The following is a 16,726-nucleotide window of genomic DNA, read 5'->3' as shown; positions in this document are numbered from 1 at the left end:
AGTTTCTTGAACCCTCGCAGACCCTTGGCTCCTAGAATGCCTCCCACCAGCCAAGGCTCTGCCTACAAAATGCTCAGGTATCTGTGGGAAGGAGAAAACAGAAAACTTCACTGAGTGGATCACTGCCATGCACTGCCAGGGCTGTAAGTTTCCCAGGAAGGCCTCCGTACCAAGTATTAAGGCTCCAAATGTAAATGTCGCACCTCCCCCATCCCAGCTGTGGACCTGGGCATTCGGGCTGGAATTCATCTGGACTGAGATAGTTCCCAGCATGGCAAGAGCTCCTCCCCTGCTCCCCTCTGGTCTTTGCTCAGGTGCCACCTCCAGGGAGGAGGTGGTAGGCCCTGGACCACAGCAGAAGGGAGGGGGAGGGAAGGAAGCAGAAGGGGAGGGAGAGAAAGGGGAAGGAGAGAAAAGAAGGAAGAGAGGGAAGGATGCAGGGAGAAAAGAGGGGAAGGGAGGGAGGAAAGAAGGAAAGGAAGAATGGAAAGAAGGAGGGAGGAAGGGGAGGACTGAGAGGAAAGCAGGAAGGAGGGAGGGGATAAGTAAGAAAGGAAAGCTGGAAGGCAGGAAGGGGGGAGGAAGGAGAGAAGGAGGAAGGGTGGGATGGAAGGAGAGGGAAAGGAACATGGAGATGGAGGGATGATGTAAACGAAGAGAGAAGGAAGGAAGGCCGGTGAACAGGGAGGAAGCATGAGAGGGGAAAGAAAGTAGGGAAGGAAGGAAGGAAGGAAGGATTGAGGGGAGGAAGGCAGAGACAGCAAGTGTGCCAGGTGACAGTCCATTTCCTCACCCAGAAGCTCAGCTCTGCAGCTTCCACGTGGAGGGCTTGTGCCCGTGAGCCTGGAGCACGAATCCCAGTCGAGCATGCGCACACTGGCATGCGTCCTGCAATGCGGGCACAGGGGCGTGTGCACGCACCTATGGCAAGCGTGCACAAGTGTGGCTGTGGTGTGGGCTGTCATCTTTGGAGTCCTTGGGAGCTGAACCCTGCACATGCTCAGGGCCACGCTGTGCGCATTCTTCCCTCCGCTGGGATCCACTGGCCACGAGTGTGGAGGGGGGCGCCATGCTCCATTTCCAGGGCCTTCTGGGCTGCAGTGAGTGCTGCCAGGAGTCAAGCCGCATCAAAGGAACGGTTGTCACGTTCACCCACCTTCTCCCGGGCCCAGCTTTCAACTACGTCTGGATCTCATTTGGGGCAGAAGGATGATCGACGCAGGACTCAAGAAAACCAGCTACTTTGGAGCAAGATCCTTCTTCATCAGAAACAACCTATTAAAAAAAAAAGCCTGTCTGGTACTATGCAGAACATTTGCATATTTTTCAATTCTTAACAGAGAAAAATCTCGAGGTGTCAGGGCAAGAAACCTCCAGACAGCTGCTGTTCCCTTCAAAATAAACGAGAGGTGTCACTTTTAATGAAGGGAGAGAAAGATGCCTTTAATCCCCAGCTGCCCTCCCTCCCTCCTCCTCCCACCAGTGGAAGCCCTGCCTGCAAGTTTCCAGGGAAGGGACAGTGGAGCCCCCCCCCCCCCCCCGAGTGCACACATCGGTCTTCTCAGCCTCACCCATCACCTACCTCTTAGACTTGAACTTGTATGGGCTGCAATGAGCACCCCGTACTGGTTCCAAGAGCCCCGTGGGGTTTCTAGGGTGCATGGAGGAGCCACTGAAGCACGGGAGCCTGAACTCAGGGCCTGGGCACTGTCCCTGAGATCTAGTGCTCAAGGCTATCGCTCTGTCACTTGAGCCACTTTAGATTTTCTGGTCGTTACTGGAGGTGAGAGTCTCCTGGACTTTGCTGCCCAGGCTGGCTTGGAACTGTGGTCCTTGGAACTCAGCCTTCTGAGTAGATGGCAGATCACACTCGTCTGCTGACCTTGTCCTTCTGCCATTGCCCTGGTATCAGAGAAAAGCAGCTGTCTCATGGCTTCCAATCCTGACATTTCAACTTTTTTTGTTCCAGTTAAGAACTTGAAAAAAAATCTGCTTCAGGGGTCTGCTGCTTTACTATGACACCCTAAAGTGCCTCCAGATGGCTTCCCCTTTAAAAAGAAATATTTTAAACCCTCCACTCACTAGAGCAGTTTTTCTTGGCATCGAAGGAGAGATTCATTACAGGCAGCATTTGAACAAGATGGTTGAGATTTTTCAGTCCTTGGCTCACATACTTCGAGCAATCGCCAGCTCTGGAAGGTGGTTGCGTTGAGCTAATCAGGTGGGTCCCTTGAGAGGGGTCTGAGGAAACCAGAGAGATACAAAGCTTCAGAAATACAGTCCCAGTGGCCTGGACAGCCGTGGTGTGAAAGGTGTGTGGCCTGGAACTCTGGGGCGTCCCTGCTATCCTCCATGGGCAAGGAGGCAGGACCTGCCCAGCCACGCTGGGAGGAAGCCGTCTAGAAGGAGCTTAGAATTGGACTTTGAGGCTCCAGGAAGGGACAAAGCTTAACAAACACTGTGGCTACTTTGAGAGACTCAGGACTGAGGAGCCTGGGAGAAGATACACCTAGGATTCGAGCCATGGTTTATGGTTACATGGCCCACTGTAACCACAGGGTTAAAACAGGGTTAATGGAGCAGCCTCCCTGCAGGGGTGGAGGTGGGGCAGGACATCAGCACAGACCCATGCAGGGGAGGAGGAGGCAGCTTAGCCCCAGTGTGTGTGTGTGTGTGTGTGTGTGTGTGAGAGAGAGAGAGAGAGAGAGAGAGAGAGAGAGAGAGAGAGAGAGAGAGAGAGAGAGAGAGAGAGACTCTCACCACGTAGTCCAGGTTGGCCTTCAATCGCCTTCCTCCAATCTCAGCCTCCCTCCCAGTAGCTCCCTCCCTCCCACCCAAGACTCTTCCAACATCCTCAAGACCATCCTGAGACACGGCAAACAGCTGGAGGTGACCACTCTTAATGAATAGTAAGACGAGTAACATTTCAAACCTTGTCTCCCCAGGCAGCAGAGGCTTGTTGGTCGGCCACCATCTCTAATTTAAACAGATGAATGAAAGCAAATGTGATTTAGCGATTGTCAAAAGGAGCGGGAAATTCTTAATGTGGTAATCAACTCCTCCGCCTGGATGGTTGGGGGAGGTCTGCAAACACATTAATCAGCTGTGGGTGATGAGAGTGGTGGCCGGGCATAAACAGGCAGTCATGGCTTCCCATCAGCATCTTCGCTGGGGCTCTGCGGTTCCCTGCGGGGGGAGCAGCTCACTGTACCATATTACCTCCTCCTCTCCCATGTTTAAAAAGGCTGCTGCAGAGCCACCATCGGCAGAGAGCACTCCTCTTTCCCAAGTACCCCACTTCCTGTTGACATGCAAGTCTAAAGCTTTAAAATGTATCAAGGTAAACCATGCACACACACACACACCTTAAAAAAATCTAAGCCGTGCAGTGCTATAAGAGGCATGGAAGAATCACCACTCAATCCCTTTGGTGCCACCCAAAGCTGAGACTAGAGGTAAACACATAGCCCAAGCCCGAGGGGTGGTGGAAGGGGGCATTACGTCTGGCTCCAGGTGGGAATGCAACCTGGAGATGCCTGATGTGACTTCTTCACTTCTTCTCCTCCTCTATTTTCAGTTTCTATCTTGATTTTTTTTTTTTTGCCCAAAATGCAAGCGATACCTTTGGATTTCACATACTGTGTTAAGTTGTGAGGAGTGAGAGAATTCTGAATCAGTTATGATTCTTTCTGTTGTAAGCGACAAAACTTGATGCAAACTGTCTTCAGGAAAACAGGATTTTTTTTTTTTTGGCTAATGCAAGGGAAAATCTTGGGATGCGTTCAGCTAGAGGTAGAAACGTAGCCAAGCTCCCCGCATGCTGGCATTCGGCTCATCAGTTCCGGCCTTCAGGCCAGGGCCAGAGGCACCAGAGGCTGTTCCAGAATTCCATCTTTCACTAACTGGATGGGCCTGGGGAGGGGTTGTCAAGAGTTTTCACATGGAGTGGGGGTTTTTTGTTTATTTTTTATTTTTCAGCTTGCATCCTGGTTCTGCGAGCTAGACAAAGTTCCTCGACCTCTCTGGGCTTCATGGATAACGAGTCCACACCTGCCACAGCAGGGTGGGTGGTGGAGATGGGGAAACACTCAGGGGAGGAGCCCAGAGTGTGGCTGGGCTGAAGCCACGTCTGTGTCGAGACAAGACAGTCACCCCACAAATGACCCCTGCGCCTGGACTTGAAGGTGACGCCAACCTTGTCGTAGCCAGCTCTGTGCTCTAAACTCACCGTGCTCCGGGCACCTGCTGGGGCAGGTTCTGTGGAGCCTCCATCCTCCCCTCCTGGGCCACGGGGCCCCCAAGGCAGATGCTGACAGCTGCCTCCACACCTCTGCTTCCTCAACTACGGATGGCTTTAAGGGTCAAATTAGGTGGGAGAGAAGACTGGGACTATGATGGAGGGGGCCTGTGTGCATACCAGATGGTATGGAGTCACAGCCCATGAACCTGCAGACACCAGCGGGATCTGCGGGTGATGACGCTCCATGAGCTGGGACACCCCTAGAGAGGCTAAGGAGCGGAGAGTCCATCAAGTCCCGGGCGCCACAGACTGTATCAGGCTGTGTGCCTTTCTCTGCCTCCCTGGCGGAGAGCCTTCCACTCGCACACCTTTGCGGATGGATGTATGACGTTGTAGAAGGCGAACGACTGATAGCAGTTAGGAAGCCCTGTGCCCCTGGTGAGTGTGTGCTTGTAAACACACACCTCCTCCCCACAGGCAGCCCCAGGGATGAAGCCGCCTGACCACAGACCCCACGCAGGCAGCGGAGAGGCACATGGAAGGCGCTCTCTCCTCTCCAGGGCCCGCGAGGGGCTGCGTGGGAGGCTGTGGGGAAATCGAGGCAGATCCAGGCCAGCAGGGAGCAATGCCCAGAGGTACCCCACCTCTAAGACCCCATCCATGACCCAGTTTCACCTTGATTAAGGGCTCTGTAGGGGGATCCTGTGAACTTTCTGGGCTTCGAGCACTTGAAGGTCAGCCAGAGAAGTGGAGTCACCAGATCTGCAGCCACCGCGCTGCCTGCGCCGGCACCTGAGCCCCCCATGGCCAGGACCCAGTCTGTGCAGAAGGCTCCATCTACCTCAGGATGGAGGGTGGGGCACATCTGCCCTATCAATCTCTAAACCCAGACGGTCAGATATAGAGACGGATAGACAGGACTTGGCAGATAGCTAGACAGAGCCATCTACTACCCCCTCATCTCTGCATGTCTCCATATCTTCCCCGAATTTCTCTACACCGCTCCATCTAGAGTTGGATGGATCTGCTTCAATATCCACCTTTAGAAGGAGAGATCTGTCTCTATACCTCTATGCGCGTCCACTAAGACATCTGTGGACAGACATTTGTCTCTCTTGATAGAGATAGATATACAGAGAGATGTGATATAGTGCTACAAAGACATAGATATGTGGGGATTTGTTGCAGGAATTGCCTGCCGGGACTGTGGGGCTAGCCCGGGGAGGAGTGGTGGGGGCAGATCCTGGAGTGAGTTCACACACTGAGCAACTGTCTTCTTCGGGGAAACTCCAGCTTGGTTTAGGTTCAGGCCTGCCCAGATTACTGATGATAATCCCCTCCCAGAACAGACAGTGGAGTGTGGATCCATGTGGTCACCTCAGCACTTACTGCCTCTAGGCCTCACGTGGGGCTCGAGATGAGCCAAGCTGACCACCTGAGAACCAAAGTGGACAGAAAGACCTCGCAGCAGTTTTGAGAGGCTGGCAGTGTCTGGTGAAGTTAAACATGGACAAGTGCTTTGGGAAGGAGATTTTGAGCAACTCTTCCAGTGTGTGTGTGTGTGTGTGTGTGTGTGTGTGTGTGTGTGTGTGTGTGTGCATGTGCGCACATACGAGGGATGCAGCCAGCCACCTGTACTCCCTGGTGGGGCTAGCTCAGACCCTGCCCAAGCGCTGACCTAGGGCTAGCTCAGACACTGGCCTGAGCCCATTCCTGCTTCTGACCCAGCTCAGCTCATGTAGGTACCAGATCTGTCCTTCCTTCTAGCAATGAGGATGAGGGCAGAGCCTAGAAGATGAGGAGCCCGGAGGCTCCTCCTTGTCTCGGCATGCTATAATCCACATCTGTTCTGCCATCTTGTTTGGGAACACCGAGGGAGAGAGGCCGGGGAGCTTTCCTGCAGGCTGAATCACTGAGCCCTCCTGCATCTGGAGGAAGGGACCTGTGTCATCCTCACTTAATCAAGGGGCAGTGCAGGGGTGGGGGCTCTCCAGTTCTCCAGCTGGGCTGGGCAGAACTGGGATTTCAATTCAGGAAGTCACTGGGCTGGATTCCAATCACTCTCTGGTCTTGTTCCAGAGCCCTCTGAATAGGAACCAATCCTGGGTTGCATAATACAGAGAAGAGTTGCCTCAGGACTCACAGGGCACGCCCTGCCCCTTTCCAGAGCACAGTCAACCCTGGTGGAAGGTGAGGGTACAGCCTCTTAATGAGCCCTGGTTTATAGGCCAGAAATCTGTGGATATTATATAATATATATATATATACTTTTAAAATACAAACTATAAATACTGTGCAAAGGGAAGGATTATAGTCCCTTGACTTCTCAGATGCATCATTTACCTCCCTGCTATGTCTATTCAGCTTTGCTTAATGAATTGCCTCAGGAGCAGGCAGGAATGGTTTCTGAAGTGCAGCGGAGAACAGGCATTTTCTAGAACCCCTTTGCTTCCAGGTCTCCTAACAGAGACCCGTGAGAAGGCCCGTTGCTCCTCTGCCACCCCACCCCCTCCTAGGACCTCCAGTCCCACCTGTCACAGGATGCTGTCGCCAGCACCTCTCATAAGCAAGGTTTGGTTTGCCCAGCCCCAGTGTCCTCCCTCTGAGGCTGGCACAGCCGCGACAGATTTTGGTCTTGGAAAACAGCTCCTTCCAGCCTCACGCATATGCACGAGACAGCTGCTCCTGGAGCAGAGGCACTGGGGTCTGCAGGGAGGTTGTCTCCTTGCAGGGAAGGTGGAGGGAGTTGTTTCCTCTGACTTTCCCTTTTTCTTCCTCCTCCTCTCCTCTTCTTCCTTCTCTTCTTCCCCGCTTTCCCCCTTCTGGTCATTGCTATTCGTACACAGGGCCTGTGAGGGTGTGGATGCTATAAAGCTGGACGCTCACTGTCACCTCTGCAAATGTGTGGAGGTGGTCAGAGCTGCCGGGGTCCTGTGGTGCCAGCTCTTGGTCTTGGCATCTCTCACTCAGTACATTTTGGGTGAATCTGAGAGGGAGCGAGGGGGAGCAGCCCATGGAGGAGTTTCTCAGGAGCAGGAGAAAGCCTGTTGCCATGGAAACCCCAGCTTGGCACCGTATGCAAATGCCCGTCTCCCCTGAAACCTGCCTGACAGTGGAGCTGAACTCAAAATACAGAACGCAGTAAAATGGGTTTTTAACTTTTATGTGGGGACTGTAAGCACTGTGCTGCTAATTAATTATGCACAAGTGCTTGGAGAGGCAACCTGGTGGAAATGTCTTCAGGTAATGGCCTTTTGACAAATTCCCTCCACCTCTTAATTTTTTTAAGGGCTTTTTTTTTCTTATTCTTTTCTTCGTCAGTAAATAGAATAAGGAATGGCGAGATGGTCCATTTAGACGGGATGCTGTGGAGGCCCATTAGCAGCCTTTCCTGGCATGGACATTTCCCTTCTCCTCATTAGAGCAACTTCAGCGGGACCTGGGGGGGCAGTGCTGGGTCACCCGTCCCGCTGCGTGGGTTCAGGCATGATCCCACAGGGAGGGGGGACATCTCAAATTACGAAAGGCCTGGGAAGCACCTCTGGTGTTGACAGAGTCTGCTCAGGTGTCTGGCGCAGGGATGACTTAGGGGTCAGCAGCAGATACTCATTCTGGTCTCTGCAGCCCAGGAAGAGCGTGACAATGAAGATGATCCCCTCAAGGTCACCAAGCTGCCTCCTGAGCCGCCAAGGCTTCATGAGACACAGAGAAGTGATGTCAGGGCCCACAGAGCTCTGTGGGTTTGTCATCCATCGCTCTCAGTGCACAGGGAATTAAAACATGAAGGAGGAAGATGCAAGTTCAGCAGCCCCAAACAACACAAGGATGGTGACACACCTGTGGCATGTCCCCACCAGAGATGAATGTCCCTGTCTATGGACGGAGGTGGCTCCAGCCTCCGCCATGGATTACTGGTGGTGGGGGCCACAGCTGTGGTGTCTGGTTCTTCTGCAGAAGACCAAGCAGAGGGCACTGAGACGGCGCAGCCACAGGGAGCCCAGGGCCGGAGGTAGAGGAGGAGGCGGGCAGCAGGGGTGCCATCCACGGGTGGAGGAGAAGTCAAATGCAGGGGTGCAGCTGGCAGCAGATCTCTGTGGTGGGGGTGACAGTGTGGGAACACCGAGGGGCTGCTGGAGAAGAAGCTACAGATTCTCAGCCAGAAAGGATGACAACCTGGTGACCTGAACACCCACGCCCAGTCACTTAGTCCCTGGTAATTTATACAATGAGTCTCTAGAATGGATCTTAAGGCTGTAGAAACAGGTGTGGAGAAATTGGTGTGGCATGACTCTGGAGCTAGGTGAGCAGCGTCTGTCCACTGGCCACCCGTGTCCACCTTCCTGCCTCCCTCCATCGCCTGGGTCTGCACACATCTCCCCGTGGCCCTACTGTCCACGTGGACTTGCTGTGCCCATCGCTGGTGTGGCACTGAGGCTGCACCTTGTCCTCCTCCAGCAGAGGTCGACAGGGCAGTGGTGACACGCAAGTCTTCGGTGGGTGGTGGAGTAGAGGGGTCACTCTGTCCCGTGGGGAGGAATCAGTCTGCTGAGGGGCACAGCCTGGGGCCCCGCTCACCCACCTCCACCCACCTCCCAAGTCTCCACAAGCCAAGCATCACCGTGGAGACGACAATGGGAGAGTCTGGCTGTGCGGCAGGTTGAGCTGTGTCCTCCGCAAGTGTCTAAGTGGAAGGCTGACTCACAGCCCCCTGACGGCGATGCCAGGGGCTGTGGTTAACTGAAGAGGAGCTCACATGAGGGGGAATGCCCCCCAAAATGTGCCTGGTTCCCTTACCCAACAGGGACCTGCAGACACAGAGGCACAGACACAAGGAGATACCAGGTGATGGGGCCGGCACTGGACAGTGCCCTGGAAGTCTAAGCACCAGAAGGTGAGGAGAGGTGTGGGCTGGGGTCTCCCTCAGTTGCCATATCATCAGCATTTGACTCTGCTTCTGGCTTCTGGAGCTGAGAGCTGTGAGTCTCTGTTGCTTAAGGAACCAAGGCCCTGGGACAGTGGCTGATGAGGGTTGGATACCCCAGTCCATCAGGTGCCCAGGGGCTGACTGACCACCAGTCCTCCTGGCTAGTGACTGCATGACTCTGGCCAGTGGCTGGGCTGGGGGACGATGGTCAAGGGGCTCAGACAGCTGTGCCCAGTGGGAAGGGGCTGAACAGCCTGTTCTACTTGGGAAGATGGAGTCTCCGTGCCAGCCCTTGCTCGAGGAAACAGAGCTTCCCTAGAGACCGTCTCTGTCTCTGTGCCAGAGAACGGAGACGAGAGTCCCAGGGTGAGGGCCGTGTCACCTGGGCCTGGTCGCAGTAAGCAGCCTGGGGTCTGCCTTGGAAGGTAATGGAGGAAGTCAGCGATGCTTCTCCAGGGGACTTCACGCTGATGAATTGTTCACTAGGTAAAATTCACGTCCTCCGTAATTGGGAGTGCAAACAGAAGCGATTAGAGACTGATTTGTACCAATTTGACAAATTTAAAGAGCACAGGCATGGAGGAGGGGTGGAAAAGGAGTGTGGGGAAGGGGGAGGAGGATGGGGTGGAGGAGCAGAGGGATGCAGGAGGATTGCCCTGAACCCACAGCACGGTGGCAGGACACCAGACCTTCAGGAGCAGCGAGACTGCGTCCCCACTCACACCCAAGAGAGACCTTCACCACTCAGGCCCAGGCCGGAGGCGCGGCTGGCAGGGCGCAGGCAGCTCCAGCCACACCGAGGAAGGTGTTTCTGTACCCCCTTCCCTTGGCCCTGACACTCTCTCTCTCTCTCTCTCTCTCTCTCTCTCTCTCTCTCACACACACACACACACACATGCATGCATGCATGCACACATGCAGCTTCCCTCCGCCAGCACACATGGTGACCCACACTCCATACAAGTGCATGTTGTGACACAACCCCATGACATCCCCCGTGCACCCGCAGCCCTCATCATGTGAGCATGCATACAATCCCCACCAGACCCGCAGCCACCCCACACTAGGTCACACACATGCATGCACACCAGACCCCCACGAGCACCTGCACCGGCGGCCTCCCCTCCCACACGTGTGTGCACGTGTGACACATCTGATCGGCACAGACCACACAAATCCCATCCCCCAGGAGACACACGGACACACTCCTCAGCCCACAGCTCAGCCTATGGAGAACTTGTCTTGGGGAGGTGAGGATGGCGGCTGGGGGTTGACTCAGAAGATTACTGTGCTGGGAGCCTCTTTCCTTTGCGTCCTGGCCTGCAGAATGAAGATAAGGACCTGTGGCCAGCCCTTCCTCGGCCCTGTGGAGGGAAGCTGGTGGCTCTTAGAAACTCCTTATCAGGCCAGCAGATTCTGACAGTGCCATTATTCTTGCAATGGTCACCAGCAAAAAGCAGGGGCCAATGCTTAAACCCAAGAAATTAATCTTGCACAATGAAATCTTTTAAGTTCGAAGTATGTTTACCATAATGCTAGGATGAACACTGCTTTATTTAATGACTGTATGCCTCTTATCCTTTAAGATGACAGCCGCAGACTCCACCCTTCCTGGGACTCAGACTTCAGGCCCTTCCCTGGCCCAGGCCCTCCAGACACCTCTGGGCTCAGGACTGCATTTCTGACGCCATTCCCTTACTGGTACCCTGTAAGAAAGAACATCTTCAGGCTAAGAGTCAAACCTTCCCGACCCAAGGACACAGCTGTCACCCGCCTCACAGCAAAGTCCTGCACACCCACACTTAGAGGAAAGTACACCAGGCAGGGTCATCCAGAGTTGGAGTAGTTAAAAAGAATAAATTGAGGTGAAACGAATCTTCCGAGCTCTGGAAGCTAAAGCCTCCCTCTTGGTCTGTCTTCTCTGTTTTATCTTCAAGAGATATGCAAATCTCTCCCTCTCTTTCTCTCTTTCTTTTCTCTCTCTTCCCCTCTCTCCCCCACCCCCAGCCCGTGTGTCTCTATCAGAGGGGCTGGGTGGGTTGCCTCAGATTTTTTAAGTAGAAACTTAAATACAATGTATGTAGCTTTTAGCCTTACTTATGACCATACCAACAAAACAAAACAAAACAAAAACCACCCAATTATCAATGACAACTGATTGTGTTTTATAGACCCGCTCTTTATTAGCGCCATATTGAAGCTAATTCCAGAGAAGTGTTTCTCAGAAATGTCCCTGGGTTATGGTCTCTTGGACTCCATTTATCCAAAGACATCAAGTCCTATGAGCGGTAGTCTGAACCCACAGATAAGACGGCCCCGCCGTGACGAGCCTCGGGTGACCAGAGACAGCCTAGCTGTGTTCCTCCCATGCTCAGACCCCCTGTGGGGATGGTCTTAGGCTGGGTGGTGCCCCACCCCTCTGTGCATGCTGGGACCCCGTGACAGGAATGGGGGGAGGGGGGGATGGGGACCAGGAGTGCAACTCCAGCACACTCCTCATTAGGACTTGTCACATGCAGGACCCTGAGCAGCCAGGCCTGGAGTTCTGCTAACTCTCACAGTGGAGCAGGCCATTTCCCCTCCCATCTCCAACCCTGGCTCACATTCATTCCCTTCAGCCACGGAGCCCAGAGTAGAGACGGGGCCTCCCCCTTGATTCAGGATGCAAGAGCTATAAGCCCTGGAATGGGCAGCCAGGACTCAGTGCTTGCCTTGAGTGTGGACCATGGGCCGCTTCCCTCTGCTGGATGGCCAGGGGCTGCTGGACAGGCCTTTTTGTACAGGGTGGTCTTCCGGGCCCTACCTGGTGATGCCGGACCCAGCTTCCGGGCTCTGTCCATACTCCCCTGAAGCGTGTGCCAAGGCTTTGTGTCCAGTGCCCATTGCCTGAGTGATGAGTGCAAGAGCCTGCATAAGAGGGCCTCACCCTGCCCAGTGCATAACCAGGCGCCTGGCTCTGTGCATGGATAGATGGATGGTAGGTCAGCGGCGTCGCCATACATTTGGGGTCCATGAACTGGCAAACTTAGAAGCAAGACTCTTGTTTCTCACCCTGTGGATGGAGGCTGTGGGAGTCTGGAGGTTGGGCTGCCAATAAGGCTGGGTTCCGGGGTGCACCCTCATCCAGGCTGCAGACCACCTGACTCCTGTACACTCCTGCGTCGTATCCTCACATGCTGGGAGGAACAGGGGATGCTCTCCGACCTCTTCACCTGGGAAATGCCAAGGAAAGCCACTGCAAAGGCGGAAGAGGCTTATTTTGGACTGACTCGCTGCTTCAGAGGTTTCCCTTGGTGGGCGCTCGGCTTCCTGATTCTGGGCAGAGCACTGTGGGAGTGAGATCGGGCGGTGGGGTCTGCTCGCTCTGTTGAGGGGAAGCAGAAGAAGATGGGCCTAGGGCCTTCGAAGCCTCACCCCTCCATCCGCACCCCATCTCCTAAAGTGTCCAAAACAGCACCAGCAGCTGGGGACCCCACCCTGAGCCCGTGGGGGGGGGTGCCGGGCCCCATGACCATGAGTCAGAACACTTTTGGTCCATTTCCCACAGCATGGCCAAGTCTAACATGGCTGAACAGTCCAGTTCCCGAGTCTCCTCCACAAGCAAACTCTGGAGTCCCTGTAGAAGTCAGAAAACAAGTTCTGTACCCTAATGCAGGGTAAATCTCCATTCATAAATGGAGGGAAAAGGGGACAGAGAGGAAGAATTGGTCCAGAGAAAACACAAACCCAAGTAGGGCAAATAGCCAGTCCTGTGGCTCTACATCCAGCGCCTGGAGCATGCAATACCAGGATGTGAGCTCCAGCGGGCTCGGACAGCGAGGCCTGTGGCTGTGCTGCCTGCAGCCCACGTGGCCTCTCTGGTAGCCCAGTAGCCGCAACTTTCTTGAGTACACATTCCACATTCCTGTTATCTCCAGTGTCCTTGGGGTTCTCCATTGTCGCTTGGGCTCACAGCCTCATTCATCATTTTCCCAGAGCCTGCCTGCAAGGCTGGGCACAAGCCATCTTTTCCTTAACCCCAGCTTCACACCAGCTTTTCTGACCAAATGGAAAGTTTCCTAAGTCTTTCTGCTGTTCCTTTTGCTCCTGATTCTTTTGGAAATCTGGCTAAAAGCAGCCATCGTGTCTGAACAACTTTGAAATGTGCTCAGGCTAATTCACTCGTCCACTGCCTTTCTCAAGGCCTCAGGATATGGGCAAAATGTAGACAGGTTGTCTTCAGAATGCAGTAAACATGTCCTCTCCTCCAGTTCCCAGTGGGGTCCCTGACTTGCCCAGCCCTCAAAAGCTCTGTGTTTGCATTTTCATTTCTAATAGCACTCTGGTCTCTCGGCATCAGGCTTCCTCATCAAGCTCTGAATAAGACATTCTAGGATTTCTCCAGCCTGGGTTTCCGATTTCCTCAAATCCTTCCTGCAAACCAGTTCCAGTGGCTTAAGAACCAGATGGCAGCTTTAGTCGCAGCAACAACCAACCCCCTTCTCTGGTTCTCATTTCCTCTATTAGTCAGAATTTCCATCAGAGTGACAAAATATCTGACAGAGAAACTTGAAAAGAGAACGAGTAGTCAAGGGGAGGTCATGGGTCCAGCCCGTAACCCCAGCAGAGGCCTGGATCTTAACTTGAGTAGAAAAGTCTGTGGTGACTCAATCTCCACAATAGCCAGCAAAAATATGGACTGGAGGTATGGTTCAACAAGCCTGGTACGGACCTGGGCGGGGGGGGGGGGGGGGGAGGGTCGGGAGAGGGGGGGAAGGAAAGCCTTCTTTTGGATTATGGTTTCAGAGGTCTCGGTTCATCATACCTGACTACGTGGACTCATGGTGAGGGATAACATGGCAGAGACATCACGTAGCAACAATTACCTCCTGGCAGACAGGAAGCTGAGAAAGGAGACTGCCCAGAGAAGGCCCAGGGCTCTGTAAGCCGCCCTATGACCTTCAAAGCCATGTCCTCCTTGACCTCCTTCCTCTCCAAGCTCTCTACACCCTATGGTTTCCATGACCTCTAGAAACAATGCCACCAGAAGTGGACCAAACAAGAGCCTGTGGGGGGCACCTCAGATTCAAACCATAGCAGGCATCTACTCCACACACCAGTCCTCCCCTCCCCTCCCTGCCTCCGGTGACCTAGCCAGTTAGCGACAGGGAGTGAGACCCTGGGGTGGGGGTAGGGGTGGGAGGCAAGTTCTTCCATTCTTTGCTCTCATGCATTGCCACCAAATTCTGTGGATGAGGTGGAACAGTCCTGAATCCCAGTGGGATGAAACCACGGAAGTGTGCTGTCCACAGCTTGCATGAGGAAACAAGTCCTGTCCACAGCTTGCATGAAGGATCAAGCGCTGGTCTCTCTCCTCCCGGATCCGTCACATCCTCTGAGTCCAACAGCAGGGGGAAAAGCTCCACCTCTTTTTGTGGAGAAAGGGGATGTTGTTAAGTCCAGCCAGCATGGTAGGGTGCACTGAGCACGGTGAATACAAAATCAGATCTCCTCCACTCCCCGAGCCTTGGGCATTCCCAGAAGATGCTGTGTCTGAGTGGGTCTGAGAGCCCTTGCTTAGTAGACTGTCCAGTGGATTTCACTGGCAGGGGGTGTAAAATTCCTGTTCTCAATACCACACCTTCTCCATGGATCTGGGAGCTCAGGGTGAGGACTAGTTCTCTCCCCTTACTAGGGGACGTGGGAGATCCTTAACTATTCAGTCAGTCTTTGTTCCTAGGCCAGTCACAAGGGATACAAAGGAGGCATGAGTGGACAGAGAATCTGGCTGACACATGGAGCATAGAGGTGACTGTCTAGCCTGAGTGTTGGGCTGGAAAAAGCCCGGGACCTTCTCCTTGGCCCTGGCTGTAGGGTTCGCCCTGGTAACAAGATCATCTTGTTCCACAAGGCCCAAGGAGAAGGATGTATTCCTGTCTTAGGGAACACGGGGTCATGCATTTCCAGACCAGTGCATCAGGAATCATCATATGGTACTTTTGGGCTTCTGTGGAATTATACAGAGAGAGGCGGGGCTCAAACACTAGACAATTGTGGGCTATTCCTCCCGGGCCCTGGGACTTTCCTCAGGACAACAGGAGATGACCCTGCTGAACACGCGGGTTCATAGCAAGTAAAACTCTGCCAGTATTCCATGCTATGGAAAGAGCGTGGCTTTGGGTTAATCAGGAGCTACCTACACACTTCTAAGATGCAGGGTCAAGCCCTATGATGCAATTCTTCTGAATTTTCTGCAAACAAACAAAGCCTAGCTCCACTTACATAGTGAGTAATAGAGATATTTAGCTCCAAGAGGCCCAGAGGTCATCAGGCTGCCAAGACCTCAGGAGTAGGTAAGACCAAAAGATGTTGCACAAAATGTGAGGCACAGTGGAGCTGAAGACAATTGAGGAGCCAGGAGTGGTGGCAAATGCATGAAATAGAACTCCAACTACTTGGGAGGTTGAGGTGAGCTAATCAGAGGTTGGGGGAAAAAGTTAGAGTTTTGTCTTTTTTTCTCAAAAAAAAAAAAGAACAAAAACCAAGGTCAAGTTGTGGTGGTTCACACCTGCAGTCCCTCACCCTCTCTCTCTTTCACACACACACACAGAACCAAAATAGGTATGGATGTGACTAGGTATATTTGTAATCTCAGCTTGGACAAAATACCAAGACTTTACCGAATAATACACTAAAAGCACAAGGACTGGGGACACGGCTCAAGTGGTAATGTGACTTGCCTGAGCAAGTTGAAGGCCCTGAGTTCAACCTGCAGTTTCAGGAGGAAAGAAAGAACCAGGTTCGGGAAAGTTCCCTCTGCCTATCTAGAAGGAAGACACAAATTTACAGAGACACGTGGTGTTTTGCCCCTTTCTACCGGGGATAATGAAGGTTAATCACTGAAGACAAGCTTGGACCCTGGCTGGTCTGGAGAGGTCCTGGAAGTGTCCGCACTAGCAATGGTTATTCCTGTTCACCACCTCTTTGCCCTTTTTCCACCTTGTAACGCTTGGAGACTCCAACTCCTCTGCATTTGTCTTATCTTCTTCAGGGGCATCATGAGCCAGATTCAGAGATGCCTTCTGGAGAGCTGGGCATTTCCCAGAGCTCTCTGGTAAGTGTATGAACTAAGCCTGCTTAAAACAATACAGAACCAAAAAACAACACAAGTTCTGTTTGCTTTTCTCCTGTTAATCTGCCTGTGGTTATAATAGTTCAACCCAACCAGGAATTGATGAAAACTGAAAGGAAGATATGATTCCTTCATTACAAGAACATTCCAGAAGATGACAAGGTCTTACAAGACCTAAGGAGGGATCCCTGTCCTGTAAGGAAATGAGGCTCAACTCTCTGCTAGCTCGGCTCAGCAGAGAGGCCTCTTCCAGTGGGGGTGGAGACTGAGCAGAACACGGCCTGTTCCCTCAAGGGAATGCCCATTAAATTACTAAGGAAGTTTCTGGAATAACAGAGTGAACAGTCTTAGCAAGTACCGAGTCTCTGGTGACTGATTCGTGGGTACAGTTATGGGTAGAAGGGTCTGGGATAGACACAGTCCCCCAAGGCAGGCAGGCTTGATGCCCACT

The sequence above is a fragment of the Megascapheus bottae genome, chromosome 6 (genome assembly GCF_031878675.1).
Source record: "Megascapheus bottae isolate mThoBot1 chromosome 6, mThoBot2.hap1, whole genome shotgun sequence".
Taxonomy (NCBI): Eukaryota; Metazoa; Chordata; class Mammalia; order Rodentia; family Geomyidae; genus Megascapheus; species Megascapheus bottae.
The sequence above is the reverse complement of the archived record's forward strand: the minus strand, read 5'-3'. Positions refer to the sequence as shown.